The 12,718-nt window shown below is 41.5% G+C and overlaps 2 pseudogenes; one reads left to right on the forward strand and one right to left on the reverse strand.

Moving 5' to 3' along the window:
• The first annotated feature begins 269 nt into the window (after positions 1-269).
• Positions 270-2,635, forward strand: LOC113631314 (U3 small nucleolar RNA-associated protein 14 homolog A pseudogene; annotated as a pseudogene).
• An 8,217-nt stretch (positions 2,636-10,852) lies between these two features.
• LOC113605104 (ferritin light chain pseudogene) lies at positions 10,853-11,362 on the reverse strand (annotated as a pseudogene).
• Positions 11,363-12,718: the final 1,356 nt, after the last annotated feature.

The following is a 12,718-nucleotide window of genomic DNA, read 5'->3' on the forward strand; positions in this document are numbered from 1 at the left end:
AGAATTCTTTTGTCTTACTTTTAGATTCATCACTCAACCATGAGACATTTACATCTGTGGCTTTCTATTATCCCATTGAAAATATTGTAAATGTTGTAATTTGTCAGGAGTTTTTGGACCCTGGCATTATTCTAATTTATTTATTCATTCATTCATTCATCAATTCACTTATTCATCAAGTATGTAAGCTCTGCCTAGGATAAGCAGTGACTGAAGATGTGGCCCCTCTCCTGAAGATCAAGGATTATAAATGAGCCTTTTGGCTTCCGCTTCTGGCCCATGTGAGATACAGGCTGGTGAGATGAGCTCGAGTCGGGCTGCGGAGAGCAGCCTTCTGGCTTTAAACCAACAGGAAGAACTAGAGGATTTGCCAAGAGAGTACCCCTTGAGCACCAGTGAAGATGAGGGGGACAGTGATGGAGAAAGAAAGCATCAAAAGCTTCTGGAAGCAATCAGTTCACTTGATGGAAAGAATAGGCGGAAATTGGCTGAGAGATCTGAGGCTAGTCCGAAGGTGTCAGAGTTCAGTGTCAGTTCTGAAGGATCAGGAGAAAAGTTGGTCCTTTCAGATCTGCTTGAGCCTGTTAAAACTTCATCCTCATTGGCTGCTGTGAAAAAGCAGCTGAATAGAGTCAAATCGAAGAAGACTGTGGAGTTACCCCTTCACAGAGAAGAGATTGAGCGGATCCACAGAGAAGTGGCATTTGATAAAACCCACAAGTCCTTTCCAAATGGGATCCCGTCGTGCAGAAGAACTGGCAAGCAGAGCAGCTGGTTTTTCCCCTGAGCAAGCAGCAGTCCATCTTTCCTCCCATCGAACATGTGGTCAGTGGCTGGAAGGCAAGAACTCCCCTGGAGCAGGAGATTTTTAATCTCCTCCATAAGAACAAGCAGCCAGTGACAGACCCTTTACTGACTCCCATGGAAAAGGCCTCTCTCAAAGCCATGAGCCTGAAAGAGGTGAAGATGCGCCGAGCAGAGCTTCAAAGGGCCCGGGCCCTGCAGTCCTACTATGAGGCCAGGGCTCGAAGAGAGAAGAAAATCAAAAGCAAAAAGTATCACAAACTTCTGAAGAAAGGAAAGGCCAAGCAAGCCCTAAAAGAGTTCGAGAAGCTGCGGAAGGTCAATCCTGCTGCAGCACTGGAAGAACTGGAAAAACTCGAAAAGGCCAGAATGATGGAGCGAATGAGCCTTAAGCACCAGAACAGTGGGAAATGGGCAAAGTCAAAGGCAATTATGGCCAAATATGACCTGGAGGCTTGCCAGGCTATGCAGGAACAATTGGCCAGGAACAAAGAGCTGATGCAGAAGATCCAGGTGGCCTCCGAGAGTGCGGAAGAGGAGGGAGGTGCGGAGGAAGAGGGTGAACCCTTTATCCCTGACGTGGTGAATGAGGTGCAGGTGAAGGCAGACAGACCGAACCCCTGGATGTTCAGGAATCACTCAGGTGACACAAAAGAGGCTGAGGTCCAGGGGGACCCTGAAGAACTTGCAGAGCCTGCAGCCCAGGAGGCTCCTGAAAGTGAGGAAGAAGGACCAGTGGTGGCGGAAGAAATTCTGTTGAAAGAATTTGAGGAAAGGCGATCACTTTGACAAAAGTCTGGGCTCGACCAGATCACCAAGCCGGTGGGCAGTCAAGAAGCAAAAGATCTTAGCAGCCAGGAGGTGCTGTCTGAATTGAGGGCACTGACTCAGAAACTCAACAGGGAGAGCCATCAGTCCAGGAAGCAAGAACTGAGTTCAACGAGGACAGTTCTGGCGGTCCAGAGAGAGGAACCTGCCGGGGAGGAAGAGGAGCCTCTGTTGCTGCAGAGGCCGGAGAGAGCACGAACTCTGGATGAACTGGAGGAACTGGGCAAAGAAGGATGTTTTCAAAACAAGGAGCTTCCCAGAGCTGCGGTAGAAGGGCAGCAGTTGGAGAGGAACCCAAGTAATCATCTTGGTGTCCCCAAGGAGAAGAAAAGGAAGGAGCAAATGATTGATCTCCAGAACCTCCTGACCACAAAATCTCCTTCCATGAAGTCCTTGGCAGTTCCCACGACAGCAGAGGAGTTGGAAGATGAAGAGAGAGATCAAAGGCAGATGATAAAGGAAGCTTTTGCTGGGAATGATGTCATCAGAGACTTCTTGAAAGAGAAGAGGGAAGCTGTGGAGGCGAGTAAGCCGAAGGATGTGGACCTGACTCTGCCTGGCTGGGGCGAGTGGGGTGGTGTGGGCCTGAAGCCCAGTGCCAAGAAGAGACGCCGGTTTCTCATTAAAGCCCCTGAGGGTCCTCCAAGGAAAGACAAGAATTTGCCAAATGTGATTCTCAATGAGAAGCGGAACATCCATGCCGTGGCTCATCAGGTGCAGATGCTTCCATATCCATTCACACACCATCAGCAATTTGAAAGGACCATTCAGACCCCTATAGGATCTACATGGAACCCCCAGAGGTCCTTCCAAAAAGCTGACCATGCCGAAGGTTGTCACCAAGCCAGGCCATATCATTAAGCCTATAAAAGCAGAGGATGTGGGCTGCCGGTCTTCCTCAAGGTCGGACCTCTCTGTCGTACAGAGAAATCCAAAATGACTCTCCATACGTCACAAAAAACAGCTGAAGAAAAACTCTGTAGATTGAGTTGCTGGAGTAGTGACACCTTGGTGCCCGTAACTGGGAGCCCTGACTGCGCCTCCATCGGCCCGGTTTTACTCTGAGCTGCAGGATCAGTTCCAAAACTGGCTTAGCACACCGCGGGTGTAGTTAAGCCACATTTTAGAAATAAAGGCGTTTTTTTAATCTAAAAAAAAAAAAAGGATTATAAACGAAAGAAAATTTTCAGACCTATATATATTTATGTGTTGTTTATTTCAGATGTTGATTTAGACTTTATATGTTTTTTAAATGTTTTTAAAAATCAGCCACAACCTAAAACTTTTCATTGAATCCATACATTATTACCATTTCTAAACTGTAGGCTTGTCTTTCTTTGACCTTTTCTGAAGGGCATACTCTTTGAATACTGTGTTTATTCTTCTGTATGTATCATAGACACTTTTGATAGCATATGACTTCTTTCTAATACATCTACAAACTAGGCAGAACACAGTTTTGATTTCATTACCCTATTTTTCCCCATTCTTTATTACAGGTATTAAAGAAAGAATAAAATTCTTGACAGGTTACTGTATAGCTACTTTAGAATGTAGGAACTAGACATGAAAAGGGCCCTTTCAACTTGCTATCAACTGATCATTAGTTTCTCACCATTTCTTCTGGGTGCTCAGAAAAATATGGCCAGGTGTAGGAGAGGAGTTTTAGCAGACAGTATTGAGTTTATGTTCTATATCCCACAATATGATTTTCACCCAGTTGCAGGAGCACTCCAGTGATAGTCCCGGGACATGGAGGACAAGAAGATTTATGCCCTAGCACAGCACAGTCCTTAGATAGGGAGGCCGTCAAGGGGGTTACTAAGCGTGGTTCCCCACCCTCAGTTCTCAGCCCAACCCTAACAAAACCAACCCAGGGATGTTCCCAAAGAGGTGGAGAGACAGGTGGCCTCCCAGAACTCAGGCTTTCATGATCATCTCCCAGGATGTCATCTGACACCCCAACGCGACACCAGAACATGCCTTAAAGTTGGGACAAATCAAAGACGAGATTCAAAGGCTTTGCAGAGGTGCCCTGGTGCAGTGAGCAAACTGTAAAAAGCTGCCGCTTACTGATAGCTTGAAATACACAAGCAGGCATGGCGCTGTCACAGCAGCCCTACATGGTTGATAAGGAAGCAGAGGTGCAGTGATTTACCTGGAGGGAACAAAACTCTGGAGCTGGAATTCATACCCGTGTTGGCTATGAATTCCACAGTTATGGACAGTATTGTAGACAGTATAACAACCCATACTCTTAACCACTATACTAACCTGCCCATCAGATGCCAAAATGTCACACTATCTCTGAAGCCTAAATCCTTATTCTTTAAAATAAAATTTTAAATCTATGATATCTCTTGAGCAACAAAGTTTACACCCCAGAAACCCATCCTTATGTGAAAACTAAATAATTGTTGCTATAGTTCAATGCCATTTCTTTTTACTTTATGCTGCCAAGCTATGTTCGATAGACACTATTACCGCTGTAGTAAGTATGCATTAGAATTAAAGACGCTCTGTAAAACAGCAACGAGTCTGCCCTGTTTCATTGCAAAACATGCCTCTATTTTAGAAAAGTAGATTAATTTTCCCCCCACTGGATTGTTTCCGTTTAAACCATCTTACAACCAAAGCTACCTTACCGTAATTTATGTTTAGCTTTTTAAATAAAAGCCTTCTAATAATGTCTCTTGCATATGAAGGACTTTATAGTATTGTATGTGCTATGCAAATTGTTTCCACCAAAACAAACTAAAAGCAGGTTTGTACATATTCTGCATTATTTAATGATGTAAAACTCTAGCTCTTGAAGTAATTAATTAGGGATCATTAGGAATTATCATTTTGGATCATGGTCAGGGAACATTTTAAAAATCAATGAACATTGAAGGCTTCACTCTCTCCACACCCCAAAAAACAAAAATGATTAAGAACAAATTCCTCGGGTATTGTCAGCACCCTCGGAACACTCACGTCTGGTATCTTCTGCAACAGCTCAATCAATAGGGAAGAGTAATGTAATAATTGCTGCAACATTTTCTGTAATTCCTCATTGTGATAGCAACAGCGTTTCAGTGATATTCAGAGAGACTGTTTATGGTGCTTAAGGTAAGAAGGTTCTGCCATGTGCAGAATAACAAGTAGATCAGCGTGGATATTTAACCCTTAATGTGAAAAACTCAGTGAAAGTAAAGAAGCAGTTGAGCACTTATCGTAAACTTAAGTTATCAAATCCTCTCTATGCCAGACAATAGTCACAGGACATTGAGCCACAGGGCATTTGAACAGGCAGAATAGTATTTGATGACCATTAATTAATAGAGGACCAGTTGAATAAAATATGGTATATCCACACAACAGAAGATTATGCAATTGTTAAATAAATTGTTAAAAGATGAGGAAGCTTGCTGTGTACTGATATGAAAACTTCTCCAAGATATTTTATTGAGTGGACAAAGCAAACTGCAGGATATTTTGTATATACTAGTCTACTTTTTACATATAATCGGAAGAAAATTAAGCACATACATTTGTATTTACTTCTATATCAATAAGGAAACTCTGAAAGCTATATCTAAAACTAATAACGTTTTTACCTGGGTGTATTTGTGGTAAGGTGGGGGTACTGGGGTGGATGGAAGACATTAATGAATGCAAGCTATTTATATAATTATCTTTATATAAATGTCATTATATATTTTATATATATAATTTATATACATATAATGAACATGTGAATGTATTACTTATTCAATAAATTTAAAGTTGCTTAAGTGATGTATGTACCATCAACAGGAAACTAGTTAAGTAAATATGGCAGATTCATAGAGTGGAATATTATGTGGCCATAAAACAGAATAAGGAAAGTCTTTATGTGTTGATAGAGAAGGATCTCTCAGATGTGTTACTGTGTTTAAAAGGATATTCACGTGCAGAATAATGTCCTTCACATGCTACCATTTTTTTGGAAGGAGGAGGAATATAAACTTGTACTTGCTTGTGGATGATTAATTAGCTCTAAAGGGACATACACAGAATGAATATCTGTGGTTGGTTCTGTTGAGGGAAACAACTTTGTGGTGTAGCTTGAAGGTAGAAGGGAGACTTTTCACTGAATAGCCTGTTATGCTTTTTTTAAAAAAACCATTTGACTGTTATTATCTTTTTATAAATATAAAATTCAAGCATTTAATTTTTAAAACAGTATTTAATTATAATTACTGCTTTTTCCTAAAGAAAGAAAAGAATGAATCAATAAATTGATCTCAAAAGTAAAGAAAAGAAGAAAACCAAGCTCTAATTTATCAAACTAATTTATCAAATTATTAATCCAACTACTATCAAACTACTAATATTTCTCCTAATTTTCTTCTATACTAGTTTGACTGTAGTGTACTACTTTGATTCAAACTTAGCTTAATAAACTTAACTGGATTCATATTTTCTAGACATGTAAATACATGTCATATTTGTCTCTCATCCACCCCACCTCCCACTCCAGGAAGGGAAGACTAAATGGACTGAGATTGCATAAGTTAAATTTTACCTGGTTCATTATCACTTTCAAATAATTTATGCATTTTAAGCAGCTGCTTTTCTTCTCCTATGTGTCAATCATGCAAATTAGCAAGACCTCAAAGAAACTAGCCCATAATAAATCAATTGTTAAGCTAAGTCTTTCACAGGGTTATCTTTCCCTGTGCAGATGTTAACAGCTGTAAAGCACCCACACTTCCACATTGGAAAGTAGTGGAATGATCATGAGTTTATAGCTAAACACATGTAAGGTTTAATCTTGCCCTGCCATTTATAATCTACATGTCCTTGGACAAATCATTTAATGCCTTTATGCCTCGGTTTTCCTTACCTGTAGAATTGGAATGCAAATGCCTATTCACAGGGCTGTCATTTATATAAGGTAGGAGACTAAAGTGTTTAGTAGAACTTTTGTTACTGGGATGACCGATTGTCCCAGTTTCCCTGGGACTTTTTCCTTCAGCCCTGAAAGTCCCACGTCCTGGGAAACTCCTTAGTCCCAGGCAGATCAGGACAGCTAGTCACCCTATTTGCTACAAAAGGAATATTCAGTGTGAATTAAAATTTTGGGTGCCCAAACCTGGGAGGGCAGTAGTGTCCACAGTAGATTATTTTTATTCCTTCTTGAGAGGCTTCAGTGAGGACACAAAAAGTCAGTTCTGAAAGTTTTAGGCAATTAAAGTACAAGATTGGAAAAAAAAGAAAAAGAAATTAAGATTTCACTACTTGTGAAGGCAATATGTGGTTCTATGATAATAGAAATACTGTAGGACATTTGATGAGTGCTTATATATGTGTATGTGTATATGTATATATGTGTGTGTGAATGCATATGCCAGACACTGTTCTAAGCACTTCACATCCTTTATATCATTTAATGCTTACAATCCTATAAGGAAGGTACTGTTACTCTCATTTTACAAATGAAGACACTAAGGCACAGAGATGTTGAGAAATTTGCCCATAGTCACCAAAGAGGAGATGATCAAGGTGCGATTCAAAAACAGTAGAATGGTTCTGGAGCCCATTCTCTGTTAAACGTGCCTCTAAAGTACCCTCAGTATTGAGAACTTCATCGTTCATTTCTATTGTAAATGCTATAAACAGAAGTTCATCAGAGAACATTGAGGTAGGAACTCCACAAGGAGTTCTCAGCTGAGCAGGAGAGAGATGCAGCTGCTGCCTCTGGGAACCTTAGGAAACTCTGAAGAAGAAGGTGGAGCAGCCTCAGCTATTCATCATGGACACACTGACACTTTTGAGTATTGGAGGGTGACAAGGGGGAGTCAGACTCCTAGTTATTCCCTTTTTCCCCTGCTTCCCTCAACTTCTAGGAGACCTTAGCAGTTAGCTGAAGCAGTTCACAGAAAAATCCACCCACGTCTTTGACCACGGCAACACTATGAAGATTAAAGGGAGAAGTGTGTCCATTACAAAATGAAGACCCACCTTCCCAAAACCTACTTCTTTGTTACCTCCTGCCACTAAGCATGGACTCTGCTGAATCTCCTGTCCCCAGTATGGAATGGACTGGGAAGAGCACTGGCCTGGAGAGATTTTTAAACAACCTGTCCAAAAGCACTACCTCTTAGCCATTCTGTGCCTCGGTTTCCTTGTCTGTAAAATGGGTCTTATAACATTATTCCTGTCTACATCACTCACATTATTGTGAGGATCATGAAATCTTGGTCTGTATAGCAAATATTTGTGGAATGCCTAATACGTACAAGGTTATAAATGAGAGAAGACAACAATAACAACAAAAAGAAAGTACAAGATAGGCAGGGAGAGGTGAGTAGTGATTTGACTTGGGAGCCAGATGGCCTGCATTTTAGTTCTGGTTTTGTTGGAGACCAACTATGTGTCTGGCCTCAATGCCACTGGGCCTTGGGTTCATCATCTATAAGTGAGAAATTTAGATCAGCTCTTTCTTAGCTCTAAAATTCTATTTTAGGGATAGTCAGAAATCCCCAACTGCTGTGAAAAATCTCTGCACACCACTAAGAGGAGATGAAAAAGCTCAGCACCCCTTGTCTTTTCAGTCCCTCCAACGCTATGAGCAGGTATCGAGCACTATCTACTGTGTGGAAAACTTTCTGCTGAGTAGGAACAAGGTGAATGAGACCCAGCCCGTGCCCTCCATTCACATAGGACTGAGTGAGAATTATTTTTGCCTGCCAAAATCTGAGAAATCTCTGGCAGGAAGTGGGTTACCAGCTGGGGCTGAAGGTTGGGTAAATCTTTAATGGGCAGTAGATGACCAGGCACTGAGGGCAGAGGCAGCAGCCTGAACAGGGCAGGGGAGTGCTAGTTGTCTAGAATCCTACTGCAGACTGCAAAGAGAGGTCACAGGGCTTGGTGAGAGCAGATAATAAATATTACAGAGAGCTCTTCTACTAGGGTCACAGCTACCCAGACTGCTAAGTGGGAACGAAAATGGAGGCCGTGGGTAATACGGGGGAGCAGAGAGAGGAGAACCTGAAGTGGAAGCCTAAATGCAAGGCCCAGGAAAGGCTTCTTTAGAAAAGGCGGGGGCGGGATTTGAACAGGTTTGTGAATATATGACAAATTAGCAACCGAAAGAGAGCAACATAGAAAAGTTCACTTTGGGAAGGAGCAAGGAATTTTATTCTTTCCAGACTTCAGCTACGGGAAGAAAAGAAAACTTCAAGAAAATGAAAATAGTTGACAAAGGGTGGGGAGAGGTGGAATTGGAGGAAGGTCGTCAAAATTCCAGTCATAAGACAAATAAGTGCTAGGGATGTAATGTACAACATGATGACTACAGTTAACACTGTTGTAATCATATATAGGAAAGTTGTTAAGAGAGTAGATCCTGACAATTCTCATCACAAGGGAAAAAACATTTGTTTTTCTAAATCTATGAGACGATGGATGTCGACTAAACTTATTGTAATAATCATTTCACGATATATGTCAAATCATTATGCTGTACACCTTAACCTTATACAGTGCTATATGTCAATTACATCTCAATAAAAGTAAAAAATAAGTGCATTTAATAATAATACTACCAAAAAAAAGAAAATAGTTGGTGGAATTTGTGTTACATGGTCTCAATCAACAGAGTAAAGTAACAGTCAACAACACTGCACCAGCCCTTAGCTGACTCCATTTTCACCTCAGTTTGGTGAACTGTTCTTCATGTTTCTATAACAAGGACAGTGGTACTTAATTAGTGGGATAATTAATGTTTTGGTTAACTGAAGGCTTATTGAAGATTTCAAACAGAAATTCTACCTTTGTTCCAACTTCTGTTTTTAAATTTTGTAAAAGTCTATTATTCTACTCTCCTTTCTTGGAAATTAAAATGTAAAAATGGGCTTAAAGTTAGGATTTATTGGGTTTTTTAATAAAATATTCTCAATTTTAAAATTGATGATTATAGAAAATATGGAAAATAAGAAGAGTGTGAGGAGGAAAAATTTTCACATAGCCCACAGCCCAAACATTCCTAATACTTTGGGGCTAGTATTTCCCTCTAGTTTTTTTTTTCTAGGCATTTTTAACTGTTATGGTCTGATGCAAATAATATATATTGGGTTTTTTTTCCATTTAATCATAGAAAACAGGAATTTTCTCATTATTACAAACTCTGTCAAGAGTTTGCCTACACTCTTCATTTTAATATCTGAATTCTATGATGAAACTATGCCATTAATTATTTAGTCACTCCTCTATTTGGACATTTGGGTTGTTTTTAATTTTTCACCATGACATATAATGCAGCAGTATGCAAATTGGAAAGGAGTTTTCTAATTTATTTAGGATAATTTTCTTAACTTTGATTCACATACCATACAATTCAGAAGTGTTTTGAATTAAGTTTTAATTCTGTGATTAAGGCTCTGGCTGTTACTAATGGTCAGTTGTTTCACTGGGAACAATGATGTCCCAAAGTAAAAGCCCAGGACAGTGTTGTCCAATGGAAATATAATGCAAGTTATACAGGTAATTTTAAATCTTCTAGTAACCACATTTTAAAAAGTAACAAGAAACAGGTGAAATTCATTTTAAGAATACAATTTTATTGAACTTATATCTAAAATATTTTCAGCCTTTTTTTTTTCGGCTGCAAAAAGCTTTACTGTTCCCATTTGGCCCAAGGCTTGGGAGAGGGCTCCAGGGTGCTTACAAAGCTGCCTAGTGGCTGCAGAGACGGGGCTTCAGGCAGAAGCTCTGACGCAAGAGGGGCTCCTCAGAGGCCGCTGTGGGACAGGCTGGGACCTGGGACCCTTTACTGGAGTGCTTGCACCTGGACAAATGTCTCCTCCAGCAACAGAATACAAAGAAACTATAAGGGACTAAAAATAACTGCCTGCTTGCACAGTTGGGGCAAATTATGAACAAAGAGATACAAAAAGGCCAAAACCCAACTGACACTTCAGAGGTGTGGGGAGCAAAAGCAGGATACGAGGCATGACCCCTGCTCACAGCACCACCAAAGGGATGGGCAGACCACCTAAGCCGCCCCTCCAGCCCCACCCGCCGATCTACCCCTACCCTCACCCCATTTAAGGGACCAGTGCAACGCACCCTAGCCATTCCCAGGAACGAGCGAGGGCACCTGTTACTTGCTTTTGCTCCCTCATGCTGCAGCATGAGTCCCAATAAAGCCTTGCCTAAATTCCCCCTCTGGCCTCTTATCAATTTCTATTGATTAAAGAGTCCAAGAACCCAGGTTGGTAACAGCTGGGCTCCAGAAGGCCCTAGCCATGCTTGAGGGTGAGTGTTTGTAAGAGAACTCACCCAGCCCAGCCTGGGGACCAACCAGGTTGCAGAGGTGAGTCACGTGGTCCTCATCTTCTCTGTGAGTTTCAGCTGCTCAGCCAGGTCGCGGCTCTCCGGGAAGTCACAGAGCGGGGCGTCTGGCGGGCAGCTTCCACAGAGTCCTGGGTTTTACCCCACTCATCTTGGGGTGGCTTCTGCACGTCCAGGAAGGGGGCCGGCCCGCTGGCTTTGCATTTTCAAGAGACGGCTGGGCACCCTCGCACTTCTCCTCGGCCAATTCGTGGAAAAAGTGGCCCACGCTCTCCAGAGCCACGTCGTCTCGGTGGAAATAGGAGCCCAGAGAGAGGTAGGTGTTGAAGGCCTGCAGATGCAGGTTGCCCGGGCCGTGGACGGTGACCTCCACCTCGGTGGAATAATTGTGACGAATCTGGGAGCTCATGGTTGATTGGTGATAAGGCGCTAAGCTCAAAAAATGGTGTTGGCTGGTCCTTGTGGCCGAGGATAGCTCAGTGGTTGGTTCTGAAGGCTGCGACTGGAAAAAGGTTGGAGCTTGGTCGGAGGCTGGAGCAAAGGGCGTCCCTGGGCCTGTTCTGTCCAAATACTGTTGAAGCAAGAGACAGATCCGCGGACCACCAAGCTCACTGCCTCAGACTTTAATCAATATAAAAAATTATTACTGAGATACTGTCTTTTTTATCCACGTTCAGTTTCCAAAAATCTAGTATGTATTTTAAACTTTAGCAAGTCTCAATTTGAACTAGTCATATCTCAAATACTTGACAGCCTCATGTGGCTAGTGGCTACTATGTTGGACAGTGCTTGCAGGTCTAGGAGTTTGGCTGACCAAATCTTTGGAAGGTAGCAGAAAGTTGCTTTAAATATATCTTCTGATTTATTTCACCTTATCTTCCTTTTTTAAATTAAAAAAAAATGAAGCAGGAACAAAATTTAGGTAACTGAAAAATCCTCCTAGAGAATGGTTAACTAAGTACTTACTGCTTTCACATACTACTTCATACTGAGTATTTCTACCTCATGAGTAACAATTTATAATGTGTGAAAAAAGATGGTTTTAAAATATCTACTCTGTTATTCCAGTTGGAGGCTGGAGCTATTTCTGTTTATGGAATCTACGTAATTGTGCTCAATGCTAAACATCAGTGCTAACATTCTCTCCAAGTGGTAAATACTTTCCTTTATTGGGTCTTTAATGATGAAATAAACAGGAAAGAAAAAAAACATAAATGGATTTCACTATTCTATGCAGGTGAAAACCATGTTTTTCAATGTATTCTTTTCACAATAAAAAGTATTTGATCTGAGGGCCTCTATAATCCCAGGACACACAATCGTTCTCTGTTGTATGACAACTTCCTGCCATGAATAATTACTTTCCAAAAGCGTATCAGGTGAGAGATGAAGCAGAGACTGGGGGAAAGAGTCCATGGTGACCTCAGGCAGATTCTTTTACTAGTAGGAATCAGTCGGCTAGTTATTACCACCTGGCGCTGCTAATGAGTCTAGTTGGGAAAACAAAGCTGCTAAGCGTTCCACAGCAGGCTGTGCTGTGGTCCAGGTCTGGGGAGTCCTTTGGGGTCTAGTGAGCATGTGAAGATACATTTTAAGGTGTTTTGATTATTACAGAAATCGAACTCTTAGTTCTTCAGTTTTAAAAGAAACTTGTTGGGAATTCCCTGGAGGTCTAGTGGTTAGGACCCGGTGCTTTCACTGCAGAGGGCAGGGGTTCTATCCCTGGTTGGGGAACTAAGATCCTACAAGCCGCACAGTGCAACCA

This window comes from Aethalodelphis obliquidens, unplaced genomic scaffold (assembly GCF_003676395.1).
Source record: "Aethalodelphis obliquidens isolate GAN/ISIS:26980383/991018 unplaced genomic scaffold, ASM367639v1 scaffold2, whole genome shotgun sequence".
Lineage (NCBI taxonomy): Eukaryota > Metazoa > Chordata > Mammalia > Artiodactyla > Delphinidae > Aethalodelphis > Aethalodelphis obliquidens.